The sequence below is a fragment of the Medicago sativa genome, chromosome 3 (assembly GCF_051527215.1).
Source record: "Medicago sativa cultivar Bolivia chromosome 3, Bolivia_mono, whole genome shotgun sequence".
In the NCBI taxonomy this organism is placed as follows: domain Eukaryota; kingdom Viridiplantae; phylum Streptophyta; class Magnoliopsida; order Fabales; family Fabaceae; genus Medicago; species Medicago sativa.
This window is the reverse complement of record NC_140751.1, coordinates 66,649,481-66,657,197: the sequence shown is the minus strand read 5'-3', so window position 1 is coordinate 66,657,197 and position 7,717 is coordinate 66,649,481.

The following is a 7,717-nucleotide window of genomic DNA, read 5'->3' as shown; positions in this document are numbered from 1 at the left end:
CTTAACTTACTTTTTGGTTTCGTTTTGGTCCCTTAACTTAGTTTTTGGTTTTGTTTTGATCCCTTAACTCTAATAACATAAAGGACTAGAGTGGTTGACGGAGGAAGAGTTAAGGTACCTAAAGGAAACCAAAAAATAAGTTAAGGGACCAAATTGTAACGTTAATAACTTATGGGACCAAAATGTAACCAACAAATAACTTAAGGGACCAAATTGTAACGTTAATAACTTATGGGACCAAAATGTAACCAACAAATAACTTAAGGGACCAAATCATTAATTAAGCCAAAATGTTATAACTGTTGTCAGTACATACTTTTGAACAATCTTTTCTGGAACAAACAAAAGCTGAAGGCATAGGGGTTTGGCATAATATAGTTTTGCCATGTTGCATAGTTGCAACTTATTAAGTAATCAATGTTTCATAGTGGATATCAAACTCTTTCATCTAATGAATGTAGTAGCTTTCTGAAATATCAATCCACTGTTATTTCTCATTTGTTAATGCTTGAAATTAGATGGCTACTTGGTTAAATTGACTGCTTATGATGTTTTTTAGGATTTTGACTTGGAATCAGGCTTCAAGGTTTATGCTTCAGTTTGAAATGTAAAACCAACATGACTGGAGTAAAAATTTCTCTTAAACATAATACAAAGCAGTTTATCCACATAAGGCTTCGCCAAATCAGTCAGAAAACTCGCCATCTAAATAAATTTCAATAGATCAAAGTTAGGCATATATATGTTTGTGTGTGTGTATTGAAAAATAAAATGGCTGATAAATGGTACCTGATGACACACTTTTCATCAGAGATTTTTTATTTATTTTTTATTTTTGTGTGTAGGAAGATTTTCTTCATTCGAAGTCAGAATTATTTGAAAATTGATACTTAATTGATGACAAGTTTTTCATGAAAGAAATTTGAAATAGGGAGTCCATCCAATATGTTGACTAACTGACTAATAAAACTTTTTCGATTACTTTATTATTTATGTTACTTTATTGCGTATGTCTGTAATCATTTTAACATGTTTTGTTGGTAATACTTTGTTGCACAAGTAAGGTGTTCTGCACAAGTTAAGTTGGTTTATGTCATACGACATCAACTATGTATAGGCTATGTCATTAGGTACCATTTATCAGCCATTTTATTTTCGTTTGGAAAGTAAAATTAATATGCCAGGAGCAAAAAATTTCTTATATATAGATAGACTATGTTTGGTTCTATCCTTATCAACTCGAGTTGGTTTCTCTTAAAGATAATACAAAGCACAAAAAGTGATTTATAAACCCTTGTAATACTCTTAAGAAATTAATTAAAATATCCACTGAAAGTTTTAAAGTAGGGTTAATAGTGTTTTTCACCCCTGTAATATAGGTCATTTCCGGTTTTCGCCCCTATAAAATTTTCGGTTTGGATTCCGTCCTCGTAAAATTTTTATTTTCCGGAAAACACCCCTCCCCCATATGACTGTGCATATTTGCTAACGTGGTACACTGTGTGGCATGCACACTGTGCATATATGTTTATGTGGCGTGTTGACTGTATAATTTTTTTTATTTTTTTAAAGGTACACGTGGCATTTGTGCCAATTTTTTTTAAAAAATTATAATATAAATTCATTTATATTAATTTAGAAAAATAAATAAATAAAAAATTTGAAAATTAATTTTTGAAAATAAAAAAATTCAGGAAATTTTTTATTTACATAATTTTTTTTTATTACGAAAAATATTTTTGAAATTTTAAATTTTTTGTTTAAAAAATAAAAAATGAACTTTTAATTTCGAAAATTTCGTAAAAAAATGATATTTTTTCTAAAATTTTCGTTTCAAAAAAGATTTTATAAAAATCTGGAATAAAATTTTCGAAAAAAAATCTGAATTTTTAAAAAAATTTGTATCCAGATTTTTAAAAATAAAATATTTTACAGAATTTTTTTTAAAAATAAATCTGACTTTTTTTTTTTGAAAACTAAACTCCAGAATTTTTTAAAAAAATTAATTTCGGAAAAAAAACCAAATATTTTTTCTGATTTTTTTAATCATTGAATTTCGAAAAAAATTTTATTGTTTTTTCTGATTTTTTATTATTTAAATTTTTTTTCGATTTTAAATTTTTTTGGAAAAAAAATCTGAACATTTTTCTGATTTTTTGGATTTTTTTTATTTTTAAAAATTAAATTTCAGATATTTTAAAAAATAAAATATGATGTGGACAATTAAAAATAAATAAAAAAACAAGTCAGCACCACATAGGCGCATTTGATGAGTTGGATGGAGGAGGGGTGTTTTCCGGAAAATAAAAATTTTACTATGACGAAATCCAAACCGAAAATTTTATAGGGGCGAAAACCGGAAATTGCCTATATTACAGGGGTGAAAATCACTGTTAACCCTTTAAAGTATGAATGTTTGTTACCTTATTTCCAGAAGTTTCAGCAAATGTTGAAGATCATTCTCCAATATGCAGTAGCTAGCATCATCAAGATCATAATAAGGCCGTTTTGTGATTGCAACAACTCTGCTGTAGAAATATAATTATGGTTCAACAACTAGACAGTATTTCCAACAATTTTAGAAAACATAATGAGATTGTTATTTAAATATTATTTTTCATAAATGCAAATATGCAATAATAAAGTGGTAGTTATTATGTTTGCATGTAAGAAGGAGAAGATTACCTTAGGCGGAAGACGGACTGCAATTGTATCAATTCTGCGTTTCACTTTCACCAACTCATTCTCCATTTCTAGTTAATAGTTCTCAAAAACTTCATAATAAATGGTTCTCAATCTAGACTGTATATGAATGAATGATCAAGCAAAATGAGATTGTTGTTTTCCAATTCAAGTTCTGCAGCAGACACTATAACGCCTGTTTCTGCAATATGCAGTAGCCATCATTTAAGTGAAATAAGGCAATGGTCCTTTATATTCAAGTTCTGCACACAAAATTGTTGAGAAAATATTTGGATGGTGGCTTTATACAATTAACAAATTACAAAATGATAGAATAATTAAAAAATGAAATATTAGTTGATATTTGAAAAAAAAAAATTTAGTTAATATGTAGATCCTTAAATTATTTGAACTTTTATAAACAAATCTCTAAGCAAAAAAAAGGTATAGTCAGATTCTTAATTTTTTTTTTTTTAAAGTTATTCCCTTAAATAAGTGTTTGTCAACAATTAATCGACGTTGACGTGATTGCTAGTTAGTAGATCTTTAAACTATCATGAATAATGTAGTTTGTAATTTCTATCATGAATAATAATAATAATAATAATAATTTGTAAAAATAATTACTTTTTAAAGTTTCAATACATTGACTGCACTATTTTCAAGACAAAATTTCTTCTTTAGATTTATTAACAAGTAGCTTAACATTTCCCTAATAATAATAATGTGATTATCAATCCAATGTTATTTCCCCTTTTATAACACTTGAGTAATTCTATATTTGAAGTAACTACTTAGAACATTAAATAGAACAAGAAAAAGCTACAGTGTTATGATTACATGGATCATAAAATAAGAAAAGTACCAAGTATAATTTGTATAAGGTGATATTGACTTCGGGTTGTATGAGCAATCACAGTTTTTTACGAAAAAAGACAAGCATATCATTGTTTGTTAGTTACCTTATTTCCAGCAAATGCTCAAGCCGTATGAACAATTCTCCTGATCCTTCTCCAACATGCAGTAGCTAGCAGGATCTCATTGTCTGATGGTTCAAGAAAGAATGATCAAACAAAATGAGATGTAATTTAACTGGTTTTCCAATCTGAGTAGCCGGCAGTGGTCATTGATACTCAAGTTCTGCAGCAACATCAGACAAACAAACTTATGGTCCAAAAGAAAAGAAGAAGGGATAGGGTCCGTATAAATTACTCCCTCCGTCCCTTAATGTAACCCCCTTTACTTTTTTCACATTTCTTAAGAAAAGTTGTCAGTGTAATTATTATGTCTGTTTTGTGTGTTAATATTACTATATTGTCCTTTGTTTGTATGTGTATTAAATTTGACTTTTTAAATTTCAAGATAAATTAGTAGTATTAATTAGGGGTATGTTTAGGAAAATAATAATAAATGCATCTAGTAATTTGAAAAGGAGTTTAGATTTAGGGGCAAAAATAAAGTCAAATGGGTGGTTAGATATAGGGACGAAGGGAGTAAATTATTGACAAACTTCACAGCTACCTAGCTAGTCAAGTCTTATCATTGATTTAAAGCTTCATTTATTGATTGGTCTCACTCATTTAATAAAACAAAAACTAAACCAACCAACGGTCACGATTTGGTTTGAAAAACGATTTTTATGTGTTTTAGCTCTTCAAATAAAAGAAATGAAGAAGAGTTTACATGGAGATGATTCTAACTGGTGGACAAAATTTTGTGCGACATTGTGGTGTTAAAGTCATGTGTCATTGACCAACCATAATGGAAAAAATGGTTTTCTTCTCTCTTTCACAAAGATTTTTTGCTTTTTGATATTTTTTTTAAATAAAAGATAACAAATGACACACTGTGGTTGTTCATGTGACATTGACACCACATTATCAAAGTGTTGTCCCTAAACTGTGGTGGGGCAAGAAAATACTTGATTGGTGGCTTTATGTTTCTGCAATGTGCATTAAATGTAGTGAACATGGCAGTCGTCCTTGCAAATAAAAGCCAGCTAGCTAGCTACTCATTATTGGTCTCACTTTCACGTTTATGGTCCGAACAACGAAAAAGAAGGGACAATACTTACTACTCTCTCATTCCCTTAATGTAACCACCCATTTGATTTTATTTTTGTCCCTAAATGTAACCTCCTTTTCAAATTACTAGATGCGTTTATTACTTTTTTTCTAAACATACCCCTAATTAATACTACTAACTTGTCTTCAAATATGAATAATCAAATTTAATACACATACAAACAAAGGACAATTTGGTAATATTAATACACAAAACAGACTCATTAATTACACTGACAACTTTTCTTAAGAAATGTGAAAAATGCAAAGGGGGGTTACATTAAGGGACGGAGGGAACAAAACTCAGAGAGTGGAAAGAAAGGCACTTTCACGCATAGTTTTAAAACTCGGTTCGGTCATCGACTCGGCTGAGGTACTGGGTCACTGAGTTAATGGTCGAACCACTGAGTCATTGGTTGAACCACATGACTGAATCGGATTAAACCGAATAACTCGGTTAGATGACTCGGTCTTACGATTAATTTTTTTATGGATATTTAACCAAATTAAATCGGATTCAATCAATAACTCGGTCACTTAAAAACCAAAAAACTAACATCTAATATGTATATTAATAAAAAAAATTGAAAGAATGTATGTTAATATCTTTTTTAATAACGTATACAATATATTAATATTTGTATAGCAATATTTCGAAGACGAAAAAATTATTTTGTTTTACATATATATATTAATATTAGTATAATATGTAGATTTAAAATATATATATATATATATATATATATATATATATATATATATATATTGTATATTTTTTTGGGGAGAGATGATATTATTATTATTATTATTATTATTGTGTTAATATTATATTTATTAATGATGTGGTCTTTTGAAAAGAAAATAAAACCATGTGTTCATTCCTTATAGAATATGAAATCGTATTATATTTACATATATAATATATTTCACTTTAATACACAAACAAGCAGTTGTTCCAATGGTTGAGTTTTCTGCCATTCAAGCTATTCAAACTGAGGTGCATGGTTCGACTCCTACTCTCCCCGTGTTTTTTCATATATTTATTTATTTGATTTTTATTATTTATTTGATTTTTCTACCAAAGTCTTTATTTATTTGATTTTTATTATTTATTTGATTTTTCTACCAAAGTCAAAGCATTTATTGCAGCTAACATGTAATCCGTAAATGCAGCTAGCATGGGAATCCGTTTTAATTACTATTAATTCTGCTTAATTGAAATAACAAATGACTAATTACGATAATAAATTTGAAAAAAAATATTAAACCGGATTAGCTCGGAAAACCGGCTGAGTCACCGATTTTAGCTGGGTTTTAGCGAGTTTAACCGGTTTTCACAGGGTCAATTACATGACCGATCCGATATTAAGCTCGAACCGGCATACTCACTGGTTTCCGGTCGGACCGGTTCGACCGGTCGGTCCGAGCTGGTTTTCAAAACTATGGTTCAAAATGCTTCACGTTCAAATTAATCTCTCATGGTGGGAAGGAAGCACCAGGTTCAAAATGTAAAAATTCTCAAATAACAAAATCAAAACTTTGTAAAAGTATCTGAGAGCAACTCTGTGTTACCTCTTTTGTTTATTTATTATTTTTTATAAGACTTACTATAATAATTATATATGAAAAATATTGTCCTCAAATCTCTGATTTTGTAGCTCGCTTTCAAATAGGTCTATGACTTTATGAATATTTTAAAAAATTCTTTGACTCTTAAATTTTAGTCATACTAGTCATTCAAACAATATGTTAGAGACTAAATTGATGACAAATGGATAAATAAGAGACCGAATTAACAATAAATTGTTAAAATATAAAGACTAAATTGATATTGAGTGATTAAATATGAGACCAATTTTATAGTTCAATAGAGTCGATGACATTTTTAAGATATTCATATAATCAGAGACTTAGTTGAGAGTTTTCAAAATCTTCCCCTAAGTTAAAATTTTTCTTATGATTGGCAATACAAAAGTCTAACTTGGGAAAAAAAATACATTTATCTTCCTTGAGCTTTATCCAAATCTAAATGTAACACATACTCTCTATTTTCATGCCTATCTCATTCCGTCAATTTTATTTTTCAAAAAACAATCGTTAAAAACCACCCTTTTATTAGAGATAAATGGTGCTTACATGGGTAAAGGGTGTTTACATATAAGGACGGAGATCGTAAATATATTGATCAATTTCATGTCCACATAATTCATTACCTGGAATATAAAATCCTAGTACATGTCTAATGAGTTCCATGTCCACCGTTCTTTCGACACGTAATCTATGTACTAGTATAGAAAGCAAAGTTTCCATTATTAAAAAACTTTACAGCTAGATTATTGGTCTCACTTCCTCGTTGGTGATAATTCTAAGTCTAAAGAAAACCAACTAACGGTCATGACTCATGAGCAAAATACTTGTGTGGACCAGGGATCAAACCTCATTGTGTGGTCACAACCAAAGAAATGGGAGAGAAGAGAGAGGAGAGAAGAGAGAGAAAATGAAAAAAGTAAAGAAAATAAGAAAAAACTATGTATGTGACCAAATCCAATTGTGTGGTCCTGGTCCACACAAGTCTTTATCCGACTCATGATTTACTTTGAAGAACCAGGTTACTATTGTTAGTGGTGGCTGGTGGGTCAAGAATTTATTTGAAAAATGATGCAATAATTATAAATATAGCGAATTTCGTTTGTATTTCTTATAAAAAAAATGAAAGATTTGATCCTTACAAATTTTCAGCATTTAGTTTTTTTTTTGACAAAAGCATTTAGTTTTAGTCTCTCTTAAATTAAAATTTGCTTAAATATGTTTAATTTTTTACATTTTTAAATGATTTTTTTACAAACATGCTAAGAAGGTTATAGAAAACTCTTTTATAAAAAAATAGATTTTTTTTAACATTTAATGAATTATATATGATTTTTTTTAAATGCTAAAATTTCAACAATTTTGGTCTCTCCATCATATTTTTT